The sequence below is a fragment of the Microcebus murinus genome, chromosome 20 (genome assembly GCF_040939455.1).
Source record: "Microcebus murinus isolate Inina chromosome 20, M.murinus_Inina_mat1.0, whole genome shotgun sequence".
NCBI classification, from domain to species: Eukaryota; Metazoa; Chordata; class Mammalia; order Primates; family Cheirogaleidae; genus Microcebus; species Microcebus murinus.
The window spans coordinates 7660281-7687326 of NC_134123.1; the positions used below are offsets into that span (position 1 = coordinate 7660281).

A 27046-nucleotide genomic window follows, 5' to 3' on the forward strand; every position below is an offset into this window, starting at 1 on the left:
GCCAGCCTGACATTTCTTATAGTTTACACAAATCACTCAGTTATGCTCTTGCCAAATAATACACTGCGAAGGAAACTCAAAGAGAAGCATCCTCCAGGAGCCAGGGAAATGTATGCTGGACAAAGAGGGCTCCACTTGATTAGCCAAAAATTGCTAACTGTGAGAAAAAGGTCAGACGGTCCTACGCGACAGATGTAAATGATAAAAAAAAAAATTCATTTAAATATTTGATGTACTAAGAATTTGACCTAATCTCTTAGTCTTTTATCCTGTTGTTAATCGTCACTTGAATGCAGGTTATTAGTGTAGCAGAACTATAGAATACTGACTATTAGTATGGTAGAACTGGCCCAGACATTTAGTTCTCTGATATACTATGTTTGAGGTCTTTATCCAACCAAACTTTCTGGAAGATGGAACGTTTCTCAATTATCTATAATGTTGGAGAAGTCAAATATGTGCTTATATGAGACCTAAATATTTCTATTAATTTCATGTTTTAAGAAAGCTCCCTTCCTTGTTTCTACACAAGACTTCTGCTTGAATTGTGCAAGGCCATTATCTAATTGTAAACAGAGAAAAAGGATATACTGATTTATGTTGAACAAAACTTTTAAGATCTCACTGCTCTTAAGTTAAATTTTTTTCAATCATATAACATGGAATTAATTTTTGCGGTTCACATGTTGTTACTCATCTTCTATAAAACCATGGAGTTCAGTGCAGAGAAAGCAACTATGATTAATATGTATCCTCAACCAAAATGTCCAAGGATTCCAATAATTTTCAAATGCTTTTACATGAGAGATGGTAATGATATCCTCATAAAATAAGAGGGCTTTAAAACATGATCTTAATAAGAAAAACAAAGTTTCTTAAGCCCACTTCCCTCCAAAAGCCAAAGGGACACAGGGAAACATGAAGGTGATGAATACATTTATTACCTAGATTGTGGTGAGGGTAATAATACAAATGTATAGATATATCCAAACTCACCAAATGGTGTACATTAATTATATGCAGTTTTCTGGACAAAGAGGGCTTCAATAAAGCTGGAAGAGAAAGATATGATTTTAAAATTATTTATAATATCATATATTTTTGTACATTAAATATGCAAATCCATATGTGAGTCAAGAAAAAACTCACCCTGTTATAAAAAATATATATAAGACTGGTAATTGTTAGAGGAAAGGATGTGTTTTATTCCTAACAATAATATATGAGTTTTGTAAGCTCTTCCCAAGACCTGAGTATAAAACCCAGCCAACAGGATCACAGAAAGATGGTGACCAAATTATTATCATGGCTATAAAAAGTGAGGAAAAGAAATATTCAGGGATGCCATTTTCTCTTTTTCTGAAGCTTAAATAAGACAAGATGGATTTAAATTACACCAGGATGGCTTTCTTCTTCAGGGAATATGATGCCTGTAATACTTATAAAACAAACCGATTGATTAGAAAACTACTTTTACAGTTTCTATCAGTCCATAGGCTAAATGGTATAGATCTGTGGTCCCCAACCACTATCCGTGACTGGCACTGGTCTGTGGCCCAACAGATGGTGAGAGTGAGCAAAGCTTCATCACTATTTACAGCCACTCCCCATTGCCCACATCACCACCTGAGCTCTGCCTACTGTCAGATCAGCAGCAACATTAGATTCCCATAGGAGCGCGAACCCTACTGTAAACTGTGCATGTGAGGGGTCTAGGTTGTTGTTCCTTATGAGAATCTGAGGCCTGATGATCTGAGGTGGAGCTGAGCTGGTGATGCTAGCACCAGGGAGTGGCTGCAAATACAGATTATCATTAGCAGAGAGGTTTGGCTGCACAATAAGTGTAATGCACTTGAATCATTCTGAAACCATCCCTCCAACCCCCATCTGTGGAAAAATTATCTTCCATGAAACTGGTCCCTGGTGCCAAACAGGTTGGGGAAACCACTGATATAGATCATACATGCTTTTTCCATGCCAAAGTACACTCTGGGTAAAAAGAAAAAAAAATAGATCATACATGCTTTAAAAGCACACCAATTACAGTACTTTTCAATGAAGGTTGTGTTACCAAAATCAATAAAAATAATTAATTAGTGGGTATTATTTGCTTCAGAAAATAATTTGCTGGGAGGCCAAAGGACTGTGTCTATCTTGTTCCTTGTTGTATTCTCAGCACCTAGCATTGTACCTGACACATTGCAGATACTCTTCAAACACTTGTTGAATGAATTCACTTTTTTAATAACAGCCACATTTCATGCATTTGGTCCCTCCAAACTTGATTTAGATGCAACTTCTCCAGGAGTGCTGATATTACCCAAAGAGAAGCAGATGTGGAAAGAGAGGGGAATGGGATGCTCAAGGATGTTTTATCTAGGAAAACAGCAAAGCTTCTTTTTCCTGAAGACCTATTAAGATTAGGACAAGCAGCTGTTTATAAAAGCAGACAGTGTAAGATTTGAACTGTCAAGTATGATCATGCTTTGAAGTGTATTCCTGGCTAAAAGCAGGGGATAAACAAGATAAAACTTGGAGACTCTAAAATCTGTACCTGATTAAATGGGTCTAGGAATAAGAGGCTAAAGAACAGCTCCCTGGCTAAACATATCCTTAGGATGTTGTTATTATCAGCAGCCTCTAGATTTGAAAACAGTGCTGAGCATACTTTTAAATGATCTTTGAGGTGTTTTAAACTACAGCTGCAATTCTAGCTAACTTTCATTTCTGTTTGCTTAAACAAGAGCCTGAAAAAGAAGTCTAAAGAACTTTCTGGAGATGTCCTTCACGCCTGTTCTATGAAGAACCTATATTCTTCACTGGGTTAAGGAAGTTTCTCAACTCCCAGGGGCTAATGTGAAGTTAGTTTTTACTCACTGCTGAATCAACTAAAGTTTTTTCAGATTCTTCTCCTAGAGTGGAAAAGTATCTGAGCACTTCAAGCTACTAATCATTACTGAAGAGAGATGAAAATCATGTTATATTCTATAATATAATGATGGGGCATAAAACATTTAAGTTATGAAGCTACGTAAAATATGTAAAAGATTTAAAAAGCATTCTTTAGATGGGGCATGGTGTTTCATGCCTCTAATCTCAGCACTTTAGGAGGCTGAGGTGGAAGGATCACTTGAGCCCAGGAGTTTGAAATCAGCCTGGGCAACATAGCAAGACCCTGAGGATACAATGAGCTATGATCATGCCACTGTACTCCAGCCTGGGTGACAGAGTAAGACCCTATCTCTATAAAAATTAAAACATGAAACAAAACAAATAAAAACATACTTTAGTGTTTATAAGTACTTATCATTGGTCTGTGAAAGAACATTTTCTTTAGTGCATCAGCCTGTGAAAGAACATCAATAAAGATGAGTGAGATGCTATTTTATATGCACACATTTATCTAATATTTATATAATATACTTATTATTCATAATTATTATTTATACAGGAATAATAGTCCATTCTTCTGTAGCCAACACAGTACCTGCTTTAGTACATATACATGGTGCAGGTATTTAAATATATGTAGATTAAGTAAATTGTGACAAAGTCACACAATCAATGAGCTCAATATGAGAAATAAAAGTGCCACTACAACCATCTTTAGATTTTAAAAAAATCATTTCTTATTTAACGAATTTTATGAATCTAATTCAAATATATTATTTTGTCTCAGCAGGTGTTCATATAGATATATATAGATTTAATGTGTACAATACTGTAAAAAAGTTGGAAGTTGTTGGCTACAAATCACATTTTTAATAGCTTTATTGAGATGGTATTTACTTACCACAAAATTCACACTTCAGTGGTTTCTAGTATATTCAGAGTTGTACAAGCATTACGACAATCTAATTGTAAAACAATCTCATCACCCCCCAAACAAGCCCTGTACCTATTAGCAACCACCCTCCATTCTTCATCCCCTTTCCCCCAATCCAGCCCTAGGCATCCACTAATTTACTTTCTGTCTCTATAGATTTGTGTATTCTGGACATTTTCTATAAATAGAATTATACAATCAAGCTTTGGGGGCTGGCTTTTCTCACTTAGCATTATGTTTTCAAAGTTCCTCCATGTGTAGCATGTATCAGTACCAATTTTTTATGGGTGAATAATATTCCATTGTGTGGATATACCACTTTTGTTTATCCATTCATCAGTTGATGGGCATTTCAGTTGTTTCCACTTTGGGGCTATTAGGAATAATGCTGCTATGAATATTTGTGTGCAAGTTTTTGTGTGGACATATGTTTTCATTTCTCTTGAGTTTCTGGGTCATATGGTAACTATGTTTAACTGTTTGAAGTACGGCTTTCCAAAAGGACTGCATCATTTTACATCCCACCAGCAATGTACAAGTGTTCTAATTTCTCCACATCTTTAGCAACATTTGTTGTCTTTTTTATTATAGCCATCCTAATGGGCGTGAAGTAGTATCTCCTTGTGGTTTTGAATTTACATTTCTCCAGCAACAAATGTGTGGAGCACCTTTTCAGGCACATATTTGGCTATTTGTATATTTTCTTTGGAGAAATGTCTATTCAAATACTTTGGCCAATTTTTAATTGGATTATTTATCTTTTTATTGTTGAGTTGTAAGAGCTCTTTATATATTTTGCATACTAAATCCTTCTCAGCTATAGACAGTCCCTGACTCACCATGGTTCAACTTACGATTTTTGACGTAAGTGCAAAAGTGGTGTCAAAGTGATACCCATTCAGTAGAAACTCCTTTGAAACTTGATCTTTTCCCAGATTAGTAATGTGTGGTGGATAATCTCCTGTGATGCCTCAGCTCCCAGTTAGCCATGTGATCATGAGGGTAAACAATCCATACTCTGTGTTGTTCTGTGTTGCCAGATAATTTCCCCCAACTGTAGGCTAATGTAAGTGTTCTGAAAATATTTAAAGTAGGCTAGGCTAAACTATGATGTTTGGTAGGTTTGGTGCATTAAATGCATTTCAAGCTTAATGGTATTTTCAAATCACAGTAGGTTTATTGGGATGTAACTTCATCGTCAATGCAGGAGCATCTGTATATGATTTGCAAATATTTTCTCTTTCTGTGTTTTGTCTTTGTTTTCACTTTCTTAATGGTATTCTTTGGAGCACAAAGGGTTTGCTATTTTGATGAAATGCAATTTATCAATTTTTTCTTTTCATTTCTTTTAAAGTTTTTAAATTTGTTGAAGTCTAATTGATCTGTATTTTCTTTTGTCACTTATGCTTTTGGTGTCATATGTAAGAAACCATTGCCTAATCCAAGATATCGTGAAGATTTGCTCCTATGCTTCTACATATCATGAAGATTTACTCCTATATTTTCTTCTTGGAATCCTATGGTTTTTACCTCTTATATGTATTAGTAAAATCCCATTTGATTTATTGTTTTGGGTAGTGTGAGTTAGGGGTCCAACTTCATTTTCCAGTATGTGTATATCTAGTTGTCCAGCACCACTTATTTAAAAGACTCTTTTTTCCCCAATTTAAATGTCTTGGCACCCTTGTCAAAAATCAATTGACCCTAAATGTAAGGGTTTATTTCTGTACTCTATTTTATTCCCTGATTCATATGTCTATCTTTATGCCAGTACCACTGTGTTTTGATTACTATACCTTTGTAGCATGTTTTGAATTCAGACTGTATGAGTCCTCCAACTTTCTTCTTTTTAGGGTTGTTTTGACTATTCTGTGGTTATCACTTCTGCAGGTCTCACTGAGATAGGATCTATTCCTTAGTTTTGCAGTTTCAGGATCTTGATTATATCAGTTTTATTTACCTCAAAGTGGTACTAAAGGATTGGTTCATACTCCTGAAACTTGCAGGAGAACTCCATAAATTGGTATAGTGGGATATTCTTTTGGTAACCTGACCTAACATTCCTATGCAGGGAATTGTCCCTTCCTAGGTGCTAAAATAAATATGCTTGATAAACATGGACTTGGAAACTCAGGTGAAGGGGAGGGTTATAGCATGAGAGTTAAGAGTTACAGCCTGGGCCGGGTGTGGTGGCTCACGCCTGTAATCCTAGCACTTTGGGAGGCCGAGGTGGGCGGATTGCTCAAGGTCAGGAGTTCGAAACCAGCCTGAGCGAGACCCCGTCTCTACCAAAAATAGAAATAAATTAATTGACCAACTAAAAATATATATATACAAAAAAATTAGCCGGGCATGGTGGCGCATGCCTGTAGTCCCAGCTACTCGGGAGGCTGAGGCAGTAGGATCGCTTGAGCCCTGGAGATTGAGGTTGCTGTGAGCCAGGCTGACGCCACGGCACTCACTCTAGCCTGGGCAACAAAGTGAGACTCTGTCTCAAAAAAAAAAAAAAAGAGTTACAGCCTGTAGGGCCAGGCAGTGCTAAGTTTGAATATTATTTCTTTTATTCAATGACTGTGTAACCAGGGCAAGATTTTGGACCCTCTTCATCTGTAAAATGGAAAAAAATAATCCTTTCCTCATATACTGGTTACGAACATAAGATGAAATGAGAAATCTAAACCCTTAACATAGTACTTAGGACTAGTTAAATTTCAGTAAATGACACCTATTTTAGAATGTTTCATTCAAGGTATGGAGAACTACTCCATCATAGCACAGGCTTTCTGGTGAGCCACATTATTGTGTCCACTTTTGATTTGAAAGGCATTGAGTAGGAATGGAGCCATTCTTACTCTAGAGTGGGATGGGAGGGACCTGGAGAGCATGGCCACCACTTGGCTTTGGGCAGTCCACTCCAGATGGGGATGGTAGTGATGTTACACTGTGATGTTGTTCATATTGATTCTTTTCTAATGTCAGTTGCAGAGGGTGATATTTACTAATCTAGCCTGGAAATTCTGAGATTCAGAGCTATCCTCTACAATAATTTTTCCAGAGTCCTCATATCCAGAAACTTGTTACTGAGTATACCTACAAAATTTGAGAAATAAGTGAAAACCAGTCAACTGAACAGTTAAAATTAATATCACAAGAACTCACGTATTTAACCCACAGGAGAAACCCACAGAAAATCTTTACTCAAAACCTGAGAGTCTAAACTAATAAAAGTTTATCTGTATGTAAGTTCATAGTAGCATAGAAGTCTCAGAAAAGTAATAAAGAAGGTGATTAGGTAAAAGAATTGAAAAGTGTCATCCCAGTAGTGAGGAAGGAGACATAGGCAAAAAACAGATGTAAGTTAAAAAACAAACAAAAACCCAGCACTCTAGAGGTCATTAATTACAGGGACAAATTCTACATATTTTTGAGGGCATTCATTGATCATAATGGAATGCAATAATGTTGATAATTAAAGTGCTGCTCCATCATCAATTGTAAGTAATTTTCAGAGAGCTGTGTTCAAGAAAACATGAAAGTGTTCCATTAGAAAGATGATGGGGAAGAAAGTTCTTTAAAGTTTTTCATGTATATGGGATGTCTTATTCTGCTATGATGCCAGATAAATGAGATGTTACTGGCCCTAAATTGGTCTCAACACGTTGAATTTGCAAACTAAAGCAGTATTCGAATAAGTAGTGTAGGTGGCTCAGAGATGAACTGTTTCTGTGCATTCTTAGTCTAATATGTGGTTGTTATTAAGTATCCTTGAGGGAATCAAAGCTGTAACTGTAACCTCTCTTTCAGCTGGGTTTCCTCCCAGCCGTCAGTATCTCAGCTAAATAGAGTTGTGTTGATCTACTCAGGAGGGCCTTCACGGGGAATATAAAGAATGACATTACTTGGCAACTACCTACCACTACATGCACCGCAGCCATTCCGTTCTGGTCAGGCATAAACAAGCGCAGTGACACTCCTTTGCGGAGGCTGAAATTCAAGAGATTTCTGTCAGCCCTAAAGTGAGTGTTAAATATCACCCACACTGGATTTGAAACGGTAAACAGTTTTGCACAAACTATAAAGTAGGCTGACTGAAGTTCAAACATTTAATTATTTTGTCTGTCTCGCATTTTAATATGGATTTTAATTTTTTTTATTAGGTATAAAGCCAGCTCAGGGCCTGAAAGTAGAGAGAGACCCATAGAATTTGAGAGCTGGAATCCTTTTAGAAAACTTGTCCAGCCTCTTCATTTTACAGAAGACAAAACCGAGGCCCTGGGACATGTTATGATTTAATGTAGGTCACTTAGTTAATTAGTGACAGAGAGGGAACCCAGGTGTCCCAACGCCTTCGTAGGCCACTGGTTTTCCAATACGTCCCCTACTCCTAAAGCAGTGTCATCCTCCTCCACCACTTTTTTTTTTTTTTTTTTTTTAATTCTTGCGTTTGTTCTTTCTTTCCCTCCCTAACTGTGCAATTTAGAACGCGAGCCTGGGTCTCGGGAAGGCTGGGTCTCCGCCCAGCCGAGGCGCGCGCTCGCTCCAGAGCAGGGCTTGGGGACCGGGTCTCCCGCCTGGCGCCTTTGCCTCCGCAGGTGCCGAGCACCTGGCCCGAATCGCCCATCTCCGCGGCGCCCGCGGCGCGCCGCTCTGACAGCCCGGGCGAGTCACCCGGCCTCGGCGAAGGGAGAACGTGGCTCCGAGCGCACTGCCCTTTGAAAGGAGGTCTCCGGAAACCTTCATCGTCCCCGGAGGACCCGGGCTGCCCGAGGGATGCCCCGCGTGTGAGTGACCTCGGCGCCGACCCCGCCACCGGCCAGCTCGCGGTCGGAGCGCGCCCGCCAGGGCCTGACGTGGCGGCGGGGACGCGGGCGGGCGGCGCGAGGGGAGAGGCCGCCGCGAGGGCGCGGCCTGACGTGGCGGCCGCGGAGCAGCGGCGAGGGGAGCCGGGCCACTGCACTGCCCCGCGCTCCGGCCAGAGGGCGCCCGGCCCCAGCCGGTCCCCGCCCCGAGGCCGCCCCGGGCTCCTGGAGTAACCGCGCCGGCGATTGGGTCGGCGGCCCGGCGGGGCCATGTTGGAGCCGGGCAGCGACCCCGCCTCCCACCGCCCTCCGCCGGAGGTCGGGCCGGGCAGCGAGGGCAGGGCAGCGGCGAGGGGAATCTCCCCTCTCGAGTAGCCCGGCGCGGCCGGAGCGGCGGCGGGAGCTGCGGCGGTCACAGCCGCCCCTCCCCGCCCGGGCCAATCAGCGGCGCGGGCACAAATATGCAAATGACGCGCCGGTGCTGCCGGAGTGCCGCTCGCAGGGGCTGGTGGGGTCGCGCTGGGGGAGTGAACTGGGCCAATCAGGCGGGTGCGTGGCGGCGCGGGGGAGGCGGTGCCCCTTCACTCCTCCCTCCACTCCCTCCCGGCCCCGCGCTGACAGGGGGGCCTGGCCGCGCCGCCGGTAAGTGCCGCCGCCGCCCGCTGCTGCCACCCGCCGCCTCAGGCGTGGGGAGGAAGCCCGGGGGCACCACGGGGCAGCGGCCCTGCTCAACTGGTGGGGAGGCGCGGGGGCGGGTTGTGTCAGCCGGGTGGTCGCCTGCGGCCGCCCCCGCCCGGCCAGCCGCGCGTGTCAGTCTCGGGCGCGGCGGGGGGCGGCGGGGGCGCCTCAGCCATGGCGAAGCGCGAGAGCCGGCGGGCGGCGGGGAGTACGTGCCGCCGCTCGGCCGGGGGGGCCGGGGCAGGCGGGGCCGCGCCGCCTGAGGTGAGGGGCTGGGGCCCGGGGACGGGCGGGCGCGCGGGGAGGCCGGGGAGGGGGCGCTGCCCGCACGTGCGGCCCAGCCTGCAGGCGGCCCGCCCCGCGCCTGTCATGGCTGCGGGCTGCTGCCCCGCTTCCCAGCCCGCAGACCCTGGGGTCGGGACCCGGCCCCGCGCCTGTTGCGTCGGATGGAGGTGCGGGCAGGGCGGGCAGGGCGTGGGTGAGGCGGGCCCCTCCCCGCCCCCGCGGGGTCGGAGCCTCCCCTCCCCGCCCGCGTCCCTTCCCGGGGGTCGGGCTTCCCCCATCCTGCAGCTCCCCGCCCGCCTGCCGTCTCGCCTCCGTGACTCATGACAGGGCGTCCCGCGCCACGCTGGGTGCCCGGGGCTCGGGACGCCCCCGGCGCTTCCCAGGCCCTGCCTTTCGGTTCCCACCGCACTGCCTTTCCTGCGGTCCTTGCCAGCCCGAGGGCGTCCGCTCGGCCGCGGCGTGACCCGGCCCCGCAGCCCCTGTGTGCGCCCGGCTGCCGCCGCTCTCTGGGCGTCGGGGCGTGGGGCGTGCTGGGAGGGTCGGGCTCTCTTCGCAGACACCCATCTCTGAGCCAAACGCGACCCGGAAAGCCCGGTGTCTTACTGGCCTGTCGCAGCCGCCAGCTCGCTCAGAGAGTGGTTTCTGCTTGTCCTTTTTTTGGTTTTGTTTTGCTGAGTTTTTTTTTTAAGAAAAATAAAACTTTTCAGAACAAAGTAGACGAGAATTTTTTTTTTAAGTTGTGATATTAACAGTGCTACACGGTTACTCTCCTGGAAGCCTGGGATTTGATGCTGTTATGACTTTTATATATTTATGTGAAATATTCGTACCTCAAAATTCCCCTGTATTAAATAAAGTTTATCTTCATTAATAAAACCACTATCACAATTTAATTTCTCAATTTTGCATGCTACTTTTCACCTTTTCTTTTTCTCTAATTTAAAATTCTCCAGTTCTACTTACCCAACTAAAATCTTGAACAGAAAAGAGGGCATATCTTGTGGGACGTTACTCTCTGCCTAAACTGTCCCCACCTGTACAGTTGGTTTTTTCAAAAATTTATTTATTAGAGATAGGGTCCTGCTCTGTTGCCCAGGTCAGAGTGCAGTGGCCAAATCATAGCTAACTGTAACCTTGAGCTCCTGGGCTCAAAATGATCCTTTTGTGGCAGCCTCCTGAGTAGCTAGGACTATGGGCTCATGCCAGGCTAATTTTTAAATATTTTGTAGGGAAGAGGTCTCACCATGTTGCCCATGGTGGTCTGGAACTCCTGTCCTCAAGCATTCTTCCACCTGAGCCACCGAAAGTGCTGGGATTACAGGCGTAACCCACTGTGCACGGCCCTGTACAGGTGGATTTTAAGAAAACCACTAGGTCTACAGACACTGGACTCTATAGAAAGTAAACTTAAGGGAGGATTCTACATTGCAGAGGGAGGATGTTTTTGTTTTTGGCAATCAAAAGGATGGTCAAAATGTTTATTTTCTCTTGGATTAAGAGAACTTGAATTTTTTGCTAACAGCAGGCAGCACAGAACCTGCTGATATGATATTTGATAAGTATTTGTTAAATGAAAGACATGTATTGTTCACAACAAGTTAAACCTTTATTTCTGAAGACTTAATGTTTCTTCTATTGCTTTAACAATTCACATTAGATAGTTATAGTGTACTACAAAGTGTTGGCAGGTCTCAGTCCTTGGGGAGTTTCCTGTAAACTCCAGAGCACATAATATAGGCATGAAATGTACTGGGAAAAGCAGTGGTTGCCTCCCAGATTTTGTTAAAGGTAACTATCATTCCTGAACAGTTTAAGGGAAGTGGATACAGTGCTGTAGTTAAAAAAACAAAACAAAACAAAAAAACCATGTAATTGGTTGACCAAGAGGACACACCATCCTGAGCATAGGAAATAGCATTAGAAAAAAACATAGTGCTGGTATAACCAGTAAAACTCTCTTCTTGACTTGGACAGAGTGCTGGTTTGGGAGAATCAGGACTTTGTCACTTAACTGTGTAGCTATAGTCAAGTTTCCTGACCTCTGTGAGCCTTAGTTTTCTCCTGTGTAAAATTATTTTACCTCCAATTTTACAATGTTAGGATTCTAAGTATCCCATGAGGTCTGTCCTCTGAAATACAAAAACTATATTTGGATTTTAAGTGTAACAAGGTGGAAGTTTTGAAGCAAATAGTGATACAGTTGGCCTTACTTGAACAAATCATTTTTAAAAGAAAAACCTCAAGTGGGCAGTAATGAATACAGATAAGAAAGTAGTGTTGTCAATGGAAAGAAGCACATGACAAGGTAAGATTGATGAAACTATATAATTTTCAACTCGGAACTATCTTCAGAAACTTTTTACTCCAAACTCCCTACTTACTGCAACTGAATGCCTTCTACAAGGCAATGTGCTAGACCTGTGTTACCTATGGAAACAAGGTAGAACTAAAGGAGAAGCTGAATGTATGAATTTAAGAGGCAGAAACTGAAGTAGTGTTATGGATTTAAAAGTAAAATCTATTGAATCTACTATCAATAATATAAAAATTTTCATATTTGTGAAAATTTTAAATTTTCTAAAGGGTTAGATGTATTTATCATTGATGTAAATGTAGTAGAAGAAAAAGCCAGCTATTGTAAATAACAGAAGAAAAATGCATTACTAAAGAAGTTGGGCCGGCATGGTGGCTCACGCCTATAATCCTAGCACTCTGGGAGGCCGAGGTGGGCACATTGCTCAAGGTCAGGAGTTTGAAACCAGCCTGAGCAAGAGCGAGACCCCGTCTCTACTATAAATAGAAAGAAATTAATTGGCCAACTAATATATAAAGGAAAAAATTTGCCGGGCATGGTGGCACATGCCTGTAATCCCAGCTACTTGGGACGCTGAGGCAGAAGGATTGCTTGAGCCCAGGAGTTTGAGGTTGCTGTGAGCTAGGCTGACGCCACGGCACTCACTCTAGCCTGGACAATAAAGTGAGACTCTGTCAATCAATCAATCAATCAATAAATAAATAAATAAAAAGAAGTTGGAGTCTATAAAGGAAAAAATTATGACTGAAATAATAGATTGGGGAAATTTCATCAAGTAATCAGTACAGTGAATAAAGAGTATGGGTAGGAACATGGAAACTTGAGGCAGTTTAGTAAAATCTAAGGAAAACATGTTAGAATGTTTGGAAAACTTTAAAAGCCAAAACTGGAGTCAGAAGAAATTTATGGACACTGATGAGATAGAATGATACTATTTTAACCTTTTAAATGCTTTGTAGTTATTGTAGTCAACATGAGATATATATTTTTTTTATTTTTATTTTGAGAGGTGTTACTATATTGCCTAGGCTGGTCTTGAACTCCTGGGTTCAAGGGATCACAAAGTAGCTGGGACTATGGGTGCATGCCATCACACTCAGGATATAGATTTTTTAAATACAAGATTTAGCTTTTTTACACTTACTTTGTAAATACAAGTTGCCACATTCCTGTTTTTTAACTGTCTTCTAGCACTTTGTGTCTCTGTTTACTTCCTTATTTGGGCTTTACTCCCTTACTTTCCACCTCTTGCAGTTTCACCAGTCTGTGAATACTCAGGTCAGATTCCACCTTTGAATAAAATCATGTCTTGTCATTGTAGCCCTTAGGGATTTCTCCTTCTCATGAGATCTTAGCATTATTGTTTGTCTCACTTATTTGACATATCACATACAACTTCTTGACATTCCCTCTATTGTATTGCCTTCAGGTTTTCAGGAACACTTTTTGCTCTCCTCCCTTTTAGAAACAGTTGGAAAGCTGATCAAGTGACAATGGGAGATCCAGAGAAGGGAAAACCATTTTGAGCTGTAATTTATTCTCTGGACTTGAGAGCATTCACTTCCATTCATTCATTAAGCAAATGCATTAAGTGTTCCCCTAATTTATTAATTATATAGGTAATATTAATATATTAAGTACATAAGTGATCCCTGCCTTCATGGAACCTACAGTCAAATAGTGGAAACAGATAAAGAACAAGTAAATAAATATAAAATTACAACTTATGATGAATTCAATGAAAGAAACGTACAGAGTGCTATGAGAGAAAAATAGGTAGAATTTTAGATTGTGTGGTCAGAGAAGGCCTCTCTCAGGTGGTGACATTTAAGTGGAAACAAAGAATAAGAAGAAAGGCAGGTAAAGAGGGAAAAGAGTTTTCTGAAAGAGAAAAATATGTTTGAAGGCTGAGACAAGAAAGAACTTAATATATTGGAAGAAATGAAAGAGGGTGGCAGGAGCATAATAAGGAGGAAAACCATGTAAGATGAAATGAGAGAGGTAGGCATAGAGCAGATTGCAGGGCTTGTTAAAGACTTGTGGGGCTGGGTGTGGTGGCTCATGCCTATAATCCTAGCACTCTGGGAGGCTGTGGTGGGAGGATCACTTGATGTCTGGAGTTTGAGACCAGCCTGAACCAGAGTGAGACCCCATCTGTACCAAAAATGGAAAAAAATTAACCAGGCATGGTGGTGTGTACCTTGTAGTCCTAGCTACGTGGGAGGATCCCTTGAGCCCAGGGATTTGAGGTTGCAATGAGCTATGGTCATGCCACTGCACTCTAGCCTGGGCAGCAGAGCTAGACTCTGTCTCAAAAAAGAAGAAAAAAAGACCTGTGGGTTTTACTAAGGGCATTGCAGTCATTGAAGATTTTGAAGCAGATAAGTACTATACTTTAAATTTTTAAAATGCCACTTTGATTGAGAATGGATCGGAGAAAGGTAAGAGTGAAAGCAAAGTTATTGTTATACTAGGATGATCCAGATAAGACATGATAGCCAGAACTAGAATGGCAGCTGTAGAGATGAAGTAAAGTAAAAGGAAATATGTCCGTATTCTAAAGAGAGAGAAGATGGTGAGGTTGGGGAAGGGGAGCAATTGATAGCTTCCTGATGGATTGGATGTTAGAAGAAAGGTGTCAAAAATGATTTCTTGGTTCCTGGCTTGAGGAACTAGATAGATGGTGGTGTGTGATGTACTGAGATGAAGAAGATGAGAGAAAGGAAAGGTTTGGCAAGAAATCAAGTTTTGGACGCCATCCCTAGACAAGTGCTTCAGAAGGTAAGGGCTTGGCTTTATATGAATGATGGGTGCCTCTGTCAGGATAGGAGTAGCTTTAAGTGTGACATCACAAGGTATGACAGCGTGTTATCTGAGAGGAGGAAGCAAGCTTTATATTAGAAAAACAATAGTTGAGATGATCTTTTTAACAATGCTCTTTTTTGTTTTATCAAAAATTTTCTTTTTACTTTTGCTTTTTATTTTATGTTATTATTTTGAGACAAGGCCTTGCTCTGTTGTCCTGGCTATAGTGTAGTGACATAATCATAAGTTACTGCAGCCTGGAACTCCCAGGCTCAAGTGGTCTTTCTGCTTAGTCCTCCTAAGTAGCTAGTAGCTAGGACCACAGGTGCCTCCTGCTGTGCCAGCTGCTTTTTAAATTTTTTTGTGGAGGTAGGGTGTCACTATGTTGCCCAGGCTGGTCTTACACTCTTGGCCTCAAGTAATCCTCCTCCTCAGTTTCCCAAAGTGCTGGGCTTACAGGTGTCAGCTGCCACACCTGGGCCATACTTCACTTTTTGAAAGTTTATTTGCAAATATTATATAATACAGATTATACGAGATATAAAAGTTTGAGATAAACTCAAATATAGTGTGATATGGGTATATATAGTAGTTGGGTAATGGTACAGAATCCAAAATTTTGTAGTCTTGATATTCTCAGAACAGCAGCATTCTTTTCAGTTATTTGCTTATAGGCAATCTGATATTAAATTTATAACTTTTAATGAGGCTTCTCATGAGTAAAAATTATAGCTTGGGTCATTACTATTTGCTAGCTATTGCTTAGCAAATAGCTGTCAGATACTGATGTTTCTGTTATAATTTGGCATTATTAAGTGAAGTTAATGAAACAAATATTTAATTTTGGTTTTTTTTGTTTACTATAAAACTTTTTTTAAACCAGTGATTTTAAACATTGTTATTGCTATAAAGGGGGCATGGTTTGAAACTAGAATAAAGATTATCTTTCATGTCCAGTGATCATTTCAGATTGCTTCACTTGACTAACCAGCAGTAGTATAAAGTATATTAAATTTTATGGGCCAGGCTCGGTGGCTCACGCCTGTAATCCTAGCACTCTGGGAGGCCGAGGCGGGTGGATTGCTTGAGGTCAGGAGTTCAAAACGAGCCTGAGCAAGAGCAAGACCCCGTCTCTACTATAAATAAAAAGAAATTAATTGGCCAACTAATATATAAAGGAAAAAAATTAGCCAGGCATGGTGTTGCATGCCTGTAGTCCCGGCTACTTGGGAGGCTGAGGCAGGACGATCGCTTGAGCCCAGGAGTTTGAGGTTGCTGTGAGCTAGGCTGATGCCACGGCACTCACTCTAGCCTGGGCAACAAAGCAAGACTCTGTCTCAAAAATAAATAAATATATAAATAAATAAAAATAAAGTATATTAAATTTTATTTTGTTGGAAATCAATGACTATGATTCTGGAAAATAACTGCTAATATCTTGTTAGTTGAAGAAAAAAATAGGATAATAGTTAAGTTTCATATATTTTGCATAAAGTTTGTTTTATCTTGAAATTTTGTACCATATAACAACTCAAGTAAATTAAAAATTATTCTTTTTTCACCATTTATGTTTCTGTCTTTGCAATGTTTATCTTTAGAAAGATAATGAAATATTCATTAAAGTTTTTTCTTTTGTTTAAGGAACTGAACAACTGTACCTAAAAAATATCTAGGAATTTAAAATTATAGATTTGGTGTACTTTGTTTTATAGTTCAAGCAACTGAAGCACGGAGACTCTGAGTTGCCTAAAGTTTTAGTATTAGGGAGGTTCCATAACTATTTCACAGATTCCATAATTTAGTGAATGCATTGCATATCCAAATATAAGAATATACTTATTCTGGTTTGGTGAATGTATGTTGAAATTAGTAGTATATAGAATTTACTGAAGTCCTTTCAGAGATCACTCAATATTTGTTTGCCAGGTTTTTTTTTTTTTTCAGTAACATATACTCTAAATGTTGATTTATAAATATTTATTTACTTATGCTTCATCTTGTTCAGTTAAGTTGTTTTAAAAACTTTTTTCTTTGGAGACAGAGTCTCACCCCTTCATTCAGGCGGTAGTGCAGTGGCATCATCATAGCTCACTGCAACCTCAAACTCCTGGATTTAAATAATCCTGCTGCCTCACCCTCCTGAGTAGCTGGGACTATAGGCAAATGCCACCACACTAGCTAATTTTTCTATTTTTTGTAGAGACAGGGGTCTCACTCTTGTTCAGGCTGGTCTCAAACTCCTGGCCTCAAGCAATCCTCCTGCCTCAGCCTCCCAGAGTGCTAGGATTGTTGAAAACTTTCTAAAGGTATGGAAATAAGTATGTAAATCATATCTATAAGTCTATGATTTATTACAAAGTTGAGCTATCACTGAAGTAAAAACTAGAACATTATTATTATTGGCACCCCAAAATCTTCCCTCATGTTCTTCTCTAATTATTATTCTCTTTCTGCTGTCCCAGGTAGAAACTATTATCCTGACTTCTAAAACCATAGATACATTTTATCTGTTTTTGAACTTTATTAAAAAAAATCATATAGTATGTATTCTTTTAAGTAACATAATTTTTGTGAGGCTAATCTGTGGATTTTCTGTGCCAGAGTAGTTCATTCATTCTCATTGCTGTATATTCTAATGTCTGATGAACATGTTTTTAGTTTTGGACTACTATGAATAGTACTGATTTGAACGTTCCTGTATGTCTTTGATACACATATGCACGCATTTCTATTGAATGTGTATCTAGGTGTAGAAAACCTGGTCATAGATATGCATATGTCCAACTTTAGCAGTAATGCCTTATGGTTTTCTAATCTGTTTTCCAATTTGTACTCCTTTTAGCAGTGTATGTGAGTACCATTTACTCCACTCAGTTATGTTGTTTGATTAAAATTCTGCTATATTTGAAACATCTTATGTTCTTTTTTTAATCTTCAGAGATGAATATTTGATGATGAATAGATATTTCTACCTAAATTAGGTATATTACAATGGAATATGAAATAACAAATATAAAGATTTTGTTCAAAAATGAATACCCATTGGATTACAGCAGATTCTGACAGAATACAATTTTATGTTCTGGAAGTGAAATTGTAAGAGGCACTATCCATTCTTGATCTTTAAAAAAGTTTAGTTTTTAAAATAGATTGAATGATGTATCATTTTAAGGGATATGATTTGTGAAGAATGAAAAAATACATACCTAAAGTTTAATCAAAAAAATCTAGAGAATACATATAATTATGTAAAAAGGGCCTGAAACTATTGCTTTCTTAGTATACCTTAGATCAGACACTGTTAAGAAGGGCACTAAGATGCAATATGGCCTTAAAGTAGTGGAAAATTGGGTTTCATATTTTTATTTTATATCAGTAGTAAGAAAAAAACATTTAAAGAAATAATTTATAGTACTCCAAAGAAATGGATTTGAATTTCTGAAAGATTTGAATGTGAAATCACATTTTGGAGAATATGTTGAAGAAAATATGTCATGATCTGATTGAATTTAAATGCTAAGTAAGTAGATTTGGTAGACATGAAATCACTGCATAGAAACTTATATCTACTATTAAACTACTTTAAATCAATCAGAAAAGCAAGGAAAGCCATAGGAAAGAAAATCCAGGTAGTGTGGTATCATAGAAGCTCAGAGAATTTCTAGTACATGAGGGGTTAATTCAACTGAGTTCAGAAAACATTTAAATAGCTTTTATTATGGGCCAAGCAGAGTGGTAGCTGGTACCTGAGATGAATAAGTCATAGTCCTTTTAATTAATTAATCAGTTTATTTGTTTGAGACAGGGTCTCACTCTATTGCCCAGGCTGGAGTACAGTGGTGTGATCATGGCTCACCGCAGCCTCAAACTCCTGGGCTCAAGTGATCCCCCTGCTTCAGTCCCCCCGTAGCTGGGACTACAGGCATGCACCACCATGCCCGGCTAAGTGTTTTTTATTTTTTGTTAAAACAGGGTCTCACTATGTTGCCCCATCTGGTCTTGAACTCCTGGACTCAAGCAGTGCTCCTGCCTCTGCCTCCCTAAGTGCTGAGATTACAGGTGTAAGCCACCATGCCTAGCCCTAGTCCTTATTCTGAAAGTACTCAAAGTGGAGGCTTCATATAGATGATAGCATTTGTGTTTGGCTCTGTTGTCACTTTGATTAGTGGTAGCAAGTGTTAGTGGTCAAAGACGGTTTTGATGAGCATTAGGTTTTGTCTAGAAGGTTGTTAGTCACTTTTGAAAGTACAGTTGCAAGGCCGGGCGCAGTGGCTCACGCCTGTAATCCTAGCTCTCTGGGAGGCCGAGACGGGCTGGATTGCTCAAGGTCAGGAGTTTGAAACCAGCCTGAGCAAGAGCGAGACCTCGTCTCTACTATAAATAGAAATTAATTGGCCAACTAATATATATAGAAAAAATTAGCCAGGCATGGTGGCGCATGCCTGTAGTCCCAGCTACTCGGGAGGCTGAGGCAGGAGGATCGCTTGAGCCCAGGAGTTTGAGGTTGCTGTGAGCTAGGCTGATGCCACGGCACTCACTCTAGCCTGGGCAACAAAGCAAGACTCTGTCTCAAAAAAAAAAAAAAAAAAAAAAGAAAGTACAGTTGCAGTAATTTTATTTGGCCAACTACAAAGTTCTCGTGAACTTTGTTAACCGGAAAATTGGTATTTAGAAAGTGGAGGCAGTGGACCACTTATTTTCTATATTTGTCATTGAATGGAAGAAGAATAATAGAATGATACGGTTTGTACATTTTTATTAAGATAGGGAAAATCTAATGCTCCAAGTTAGAAGGGAAGCAGGCAATTAGAAAGTGATGATTAAAGAAGCTAAAAAGAAAGGGGATACATGTGAGTAAAAGTCCCATTGAAAGGCTTGATGGAATGATATTAAGAGGTGAAAGATTTATCTTTGAAGAATAGCTAAAAGAAAAGAGTAGATACAAAGACAAGTATAATACTTGCTTCTGAAAAGACGATTGGTTAATTTCAACTGGAAAACCTCAGAAAAAGAGGTAAAATTGTCCTTGGGTGAGAATGGGAAAGTTAGGATTGAAGGCTTGAGGAGAGATAATAAGATAACTGCAGTGAGATAGTCTAGAAGCATATGTAGAAATGAATTAAAAAATTTCTAAGGGGTGATAACATGGATGGAACTGTAGAACATTATGTTAACTGAAATAAGCCAAGCACAGAAAGACAAATCTTGCATATTCTCACTCATATGTGGGAGCTAAATATTAAAACAAGTGACCTCATGGAGACAGAGAGTAGGGTGATAGTTACCAGAAGCTGGGAAAGGTCATGGGGAGGGGGGATAAAGTAGGGATGGTTAATAGATGCAAAAATATAATTAGATAGTTAAGATGAACAATATTTGATAGCATACCAAAGTGACCATAATCAGCAATAAGTTAGAGTATACTTTAAAAGAATGGAATTGGAATGTTCTAGTATGAAGAAATGGTAAGTGCCTGAGGTGATGGATATCCCCCAAGTACCCTGATTTGATTAATTCACATTATATGCCTACATTAAAATATCACATGTATCCTAAAATATATACAAATATTATGTATCCACAATAATTAAAAATAAAAAATTTTAAGAAGTTTCTGAGGAGGCCTCATGCAGTGCCTCACGCCTGTAATCCTAGCACTGTGGGAGGCCAATGCAGGAGGATTGCTTGAGCTCAGGAGCTCGAGAACAGCCTGAGCAAGAGCAAGATCCTGTCTCTACTAAAAAATAGAAAAATTAGCCAGGTGTCGTGGCCGATGCCTGTAGTCCCAGCTACTCAGGAGGCTGAGGCAGGAGGAGCACTTCAGCTCAGGAGTTTTGAGGTTGCAGTGAGCTATGATGATGCCACTGGACTCTACCTGGGGCAACAGAGCAAGACTCTGTCTCAAAACACACAAAGTTTCTTAAGAGAGGCAAGGGCCACATTGAAGGTGTAAGGTGTATAAATTAGTATTAACCTTTTTTAAATAACATTCCAGGCATATAATAAATGTAAATATTCAGAAAATATTAGTTGAATTGGGCTGAGGACTGGAGTTGAAAGTACAATGATCTGATAATACAGTATGGTGGGTTGTGTCAATGAAAAAAGTCAGAAAGATAATGAGGGTGCTGAGAGGACAGCATTAGAGATTATTGGCAAAAGAGACTGCGGAAGGCTAGAGAAGCCTGTTGGTCATGGGAGGGTTTAAATGACTCTATGCTCTTGGAAAGACAGAAAAGAAATGATGGATATGAGAGAAAAAGCTACATTTATTAAGCACTTACTATATTTTTAATGTATTCTTTATAAATCGTACCACAACCCTGCAAGATAGGTGATGATGATAATCAACATAGGTCTTAGTTTTTATGTTTCAAACCTTTGAAAATTTTGTATTTAAATCAATTTCCTATTTTTAACATTAATCAAAATTAATTTGGCTTTAAAATATTTAGACTTCATTTTGTATGTGTGTGATTGCTATTCAAGACTTCTTCAACTAAACAACTTGACCTGACTCAGTAGCAGCTAGGAAACTTGTAATCCATTTTCAGTATCAGCCCAAAATTATTGGCAATCAGTTTTTACCATAAGTAGAGATGAGATTGTGTTTTTAAGTTTTTTCCTTTCTCTGAGATGCAAAGTAAGACTAAATTAAGTGCGAATGCTAAGAAAGTAAATAATTGAATTTAATAAATGGCTATTTGCAGAGGGAGATGTTAATAATATAAGCATTAGATGAATACTATTTTGATTTATGGATTTCAATTCTTTTAAACCAAGGAATTCTTTGTTTTTTAAAAATTCTACCTGAAATCTTAATCTGTAAAATAAAAGCAGACTATTCAGGGTGAGGTGTTATTGGGAGGAAATGGTAGAAGGAAAGGCCAAAAGCCCTCTCTTGTTCAGTGGCTGAAGATTACCCAGTACTCCAAGCAGCACAGTTTGAAAATACTGAGTGTTTACACAGTGCTTGATGTGGATTATTTTACAGTAGTTTTTGAGATCAGTGCTGTTACAGTGCCCATGTTACAGATTAAGAAACTGAGCTTCAAAATGATTAAGTGACTTGCCTGGGATTACATAGCTAGTAAGTGATGAAGCCAGGATTCCAACCTTGCCAGTCTGTTTCCAGAGCCCCTAAAACTACTATGCAGTAGCCTTGAAGAATTACTTATCAATGAAAGTAGGATTCTTTCATGGAGGGATACCTGGGAATTAAACTTTAAATTGGATCACTGGGACTTTTTAAAAAATTGTGGTAAAATATTATAACAAAGTTTACCACTAATTAAAACCATTGGTTAAAACCATTTTAAGTATATAGTTCATTGTGGCCATTCTTAAAGTTATAAAAATGAAATTTCATTGCTTAAAATAATACTTTTGAATCTCAGCTTTTGAAATAACTATGAAGGATTGAGGGGCTTTGTTTTATGTGATGGCATTATTGAATTCCCGAAAGCATGTAAGTATTCACTATGTGTCAGGAATTATGCTTGTAGATGTTAGGGATACAAATATGAATAGAAACCCATCTCTGCACTCATATTGTTGAGTAGGAAAAACAGACAAGTAGCCTAAGAATGATAATATAGTATGTAAGGTATGAAGTACAAAAAAAATTAGTGCATAACAGCTTGAATGTGTGTGTGTGTGTGTGTGTGTGTGTGTGTGTGTGTGTGTGTGTGTGTAAAGGCTTCCTAGAGATGGTACCTGAGTTTAATCTCAAAGATGTTACTTTGTCAAATGGAGGAAGGCTGGTGGTAGGGGCAATGTTATAGGCCTAGAGAACTTCCTGTACGTATCAATAGAGGTGTGAGAAGGTTTGATGAATTCAGGCAACATTTCAATGTGGTTGAAATATAGATTACCTATGGGGGAAGCAAATAAGGGTATAGGGGAATTGATAACTTTAGGAAGGTAATAAAAGAGCAAGTATATATGTTGGGAAGGCCAAAAATAAACTTAGGCATGTTGTGATACTGTTGATTAGTATACATAATTTAAAATATCTTAAAAATGAAAATAAGTAAAATACAATCAGATACAACAGACTTGGATCTTGATAATATTTCAGCAAGTCAACAAAGAATCTTGATCTGTGTTCCTAGTTCTATAGATCAGTGAGAAGGAAATATGTAATTATCAAGCACTTATTGTGTTTTAGGATTTTGAATATATTCTTTCTGAACTCTGCAACCTTTTTAAACCCTGTGATGTAGATGGTTAGACAAGGAAACAGACTAAGAGGTTTTTAAGAACCACTCAAGGTTACACAGCTTAGAGATGGTGGTTAGAAACCATACCTCATACAGGTTAAGGGCTTAGTCTAAAAAAAGAAAAAAAAAAAAAGAAACCATACCTGAGAGAACTCACCTATGTCATGATTGACTTGTATTTGCCAGATATTTTTCTAATTGATTGGCGAAACCTGTTCACTTTGTAATTAAACAGTTGAATGTTGTCTTAGTCTGTTTTGTGTTGCTAGAACAGACTACCACAGACTGGGTAATATATAAAGAAAATAAATTTATTTATTACAATTCTGGTCCAAGCTTGAGTGACCCACATCTAGCAAGGGCCTTCTTCCTGCATCATCCATTGGTGGAAGGTGGAAAGGCAAGAGAGCACTCAACAGAGAGCAAGAGGGGGTTGAACTCTTTATAACGAGCCCACTCTCTAGGTAACTGACTCACTCCTGTGATAATGACATTAATCCATTCATAAGAACAGGGCCTTCACAACCTAATCACCTCCTAATTAGACCTCACTTCCCAACACTGTTACTTAACCTCCAATTTGGAGGTTAGGTTGCCAACACATTAATTTTGGGGGACACGTTCAAACCATAGCAAATGTATAGATAATGCAGTTAGATTATCAGAAACATGTCAAGGATATATAGAGTTATGGATGGAATTCAATAGAGTAGTATAAACATGGAATATGTGGCATTAAAACCTCATCATGTGGGCTTCTGTAATGATTTTGTGTATTATATACTAATGGAATAATATTTGTTAATTAGCTACTGGAAATAATTAAGAAGGATGTACTATAAGATAGCTATTATAAATTAGATTATTTTTCTCTTAGTTTCTAATTTTTGCTAGGACTTACACCGTTCTATGTTAAGTTCATATTAGCCAGAAAAATAAAAGAATGAGGACAGTGATACTCCCATAGTTAACATAATGACCTTCTTGAGCATAATTTTTTTTTAGATATTTTAGATGTGGAACATTATGGTTCATATCCTAAAGAGGAAAAAGTCATGATTTTTAGAAAAAATTTTTTTTAAATAATTAATTTTAAAAATTTAATCTCAGGTAAATTTTTATTTTAAAATATGAAGCCCACTACTTTGTAGCTTTCTTGCATTTATTCCTTAATGAGTATTAAGATTTTTTTCCTGATGAAGTTTATGTTTCTGGTTTCTTTGGGGTAGGGTTGTTTTCTGTTTTAAATTCTTTCCTTGGAAATCTATAAAGTTTTTAAACATTTGTTAATATGTAAATGGAAAATAAACTAAAATATACAGTATTACTTGTTATAGGTCTGTTTAGATTTTCTATTTTGAGTCAGTTTTAGTAGTTTGGTAGTATTTTTCGAAATTCATCCATTTTGTCTATGTTATCCAATTTGTTGAGTTTGTTGTTCATAGTATTCTGTTATCCTTTTTATGTCTCTAAAGTCTGTTAATGCCCTCTCCTTTGTTTCTGTTTTTAGTCATTTGAGTCATCTATTTTTTGTTAGTCAACCTAGCTAATGATTTGTCTGTTTTGTTAATTTTGTTGGTCCTTTCAGAGAACTAATATTAGATTTCATTGTTTTTTCCTGTTTTTTCCTTTCTCTATTTCATTTATCTCTATTTTAACCTTTATTATTTCTTTCCTTCAGCTACGTTTGGGTGTAGGTTGCTCATTTTCTATTTCCTTAAGTATATAGCTAGGTTATTAATTTGAGATCTATCTTAATGTAGTACTTTACAGGTATAAATTTCCTTCAGATCACTGCTTTCACTGTGTCTGATAAGTTTTGCTGTGTTGTGTTTTCATTTTCACTTGCCTAATAGAAGTATTTTCTAATTTCTCTTGTTTCTTTTTTGACCCATTGATGAAGAGTGTGTTAATTTCCACATATTTGTGAGATTTCTAGTTTTGTTTCTGTTACTGATTTTTAGATTTAGAGGTCAGAAAAGATACTTTGGATACTTGTAATATTTCAAACTGTGTTAATATTTTGACCAATCCTAGAAAATGTTTCATCTGCTCTTTGGAAAAATGTGTATTTTGCTATTGTTAAGGGGAGCGTTGTGTATATGTGTGTTAGGTCTGATTAGTTTATACTGTTGTTCAAGTCTTCTATTTTATTCTTGATTTGTCTGGTTATGATATCCATTATTGAAAGTGGTGTATGTAAGTCTCCAACTATCGTAGAACTGTTTACAACTATATTGTCCAACTATATTGTAGAGCTATCTATTTCTCCCTTCAATTCTGTGTATTTTTGCTTCATAAATTTTGTGGTTCTTTTAGGTGCATATATGTTCATAATTGTTATGTTGTCTTGATGGATTGAACCTTTTTCTCAATATATAATGTTCTTCATTATTTTTTGTAATTTTTGACTTAAAATATGTTGTTTGATAATAATACAGCCACGTCAGCTCTCTTTTCGTTACTATTTGCATGGAATATATATTTTTTAATTCTTTGTACTTAAAGTGAGCCTTTTGTAAACAGCATATAAGATGGGTCATATTTTGGGTTTTATTTTTATCCATTCTGCTAATCTCTTCCTTTTAAGTAAAGAATTTAATGTATTTACATTTAAATTAAAAACTGATTTCTGTCATTTTACTGTTTGCTTTTTGATGTCTTATATACTGTTTATTCTTTAATTTATCCATTACTGTATGATTTTTTTATTGAGTTGGTTTTTTGTAGTTTATCATTTTAATTCCCTTCTTTCCCTTTCTGCATATTTTTTAGTTATCTTCTTAAAGGTTATGTTGGGGATTACAATTAACAAAACTTTTAACAACATATTTTACATACCCAACTTAGTTTCAATGAAATACACATACTTTGCTCCTAAACTCTCTATCCCTCAGGCTTTGTATTATTGTCAAAGATTACATCTTTGTATATTGTATGGTCATTAATGGAGGGTTGATGTTTTTCATTTTTTGTTTTTTTTTTCTGGGGACAGGATCTTGCTCTGTTTCCTGGGCTACATCATAGCTCACTGCAGTCTCAAACTCCTGAGCTCAAGCAGTCCTCCTGCCTCAGCCTCTGGAGTAGTTGGGACTACCTGGCTAATTTTTTTTTCCTTTGGTAGAGATGAAGTCTCACTATGTTGCTCAGCCTGGTTTTAAACTCTTGGCCTCGAGCAATCCTCCCGCCTTGGGCTTCCAATGTGCTGGGATTACAGGCATAAGCCACCATGCCCAGCTGTTAACAGAGATTTAAAATGAATAATTTATTTGTTTGCCTTTAAGATCATATAAGAACATCCTACCTGTTGCCCATAAGACAAAGAAGAAAAGAGAACAAAAAAGATCACATAAGAAAAAAAGTTGCAAACCAAAGGTACAATAATATTGGCTTTTATATTTACCTATGTAGCTACTGTTACCAACATTCTTTGACTCTTCATATGGCTTCAAGATACTCTGTCATGTCCTTTCATTTCATCCTAAAGGACTCCCTTAAGCTTGGCTTTTAGAGCAGCTCTACTAATAATGAACTCCCTTAGCTTTTGTTCAAGATACTTGTAGTGTCTTAATTCCTCTTCATTCTTAGAAAATAGTTTTCTGGATTTAGAATTCTTGGTTAACAATTTTGCTTTGTTTTGTTTTTCCAGCATTTAAAATATATTATCTCACTGTATTCTGGCTTTCATAATTTCTTGTGAGAACTTTACCGTTAGTCTTATTGAGGATCCCTTGTACTTGACAAGTTTTTCTTCTTTTGCTGCTTTCAAGATTTTATTTGTCATTGTCTTTCAACAATTTGACTATAATGTGGCTTAGTGCAGACCCTTCGAATTTTATCCTGTTTGGAGTTTTTTATTTTTATTTCAGGGTATTATAAGGGTACAAACATTTTGGTTACTTTTTTTTTTTTTTTTTTGAGACAGTGTCTGGACTAGAGTGCCGTGGCGTCAGCCTAGCTCATAGCAACCTCAAACTCCTATCCTGCCTCAGCTTCCCGAGTAGCTGGGACTACAGGCATGTGCCATCATGCCCAACTAATTATTTTTTCTATATATTTTTAGTTTGCCAATTAATTTCTTTCTATTTTTAGTAGAGACGGGGTCTCACTCTTGCTC

The 27046-nt window shown here is 38.8% G+C and overlaps 1 protein-coding gene across 13 annotated transcripts in view; it reads left to right on the plus strand.

Moving 5' to 3' along the window:
- Positions 1 to 27046, plus strand: part of CHD9 (chromodomain helicase DNA binding protein 9) — a 231291-nt gene that overhangs the window by 45178 nt on the left and 159067 nt on the right. For 8 of the 13 annotated variants that reach the window (XM_012772629.3, XM_075995631.1, XM_075995629.1 and 5 more), the window contains exons 1-2: positions 9176 to 9267; positions 26214 to 26304. The exons of 2 other annotated variants lie outside the window; for them this stretch is intronic. The gene's annotated coding sequence lies outside the window, so the exon portion shown is untranslated. Of the gene's footprint in view, positions 1 to 9164; positions 9268 to 26213; positions 26305 to 27046 lie in introns of those variants that run through there. 3 more of the 13 variants (XM_020282652.2, XM_020282648.2, XM_020282654.2) reach the window with 2 other exon arrangements.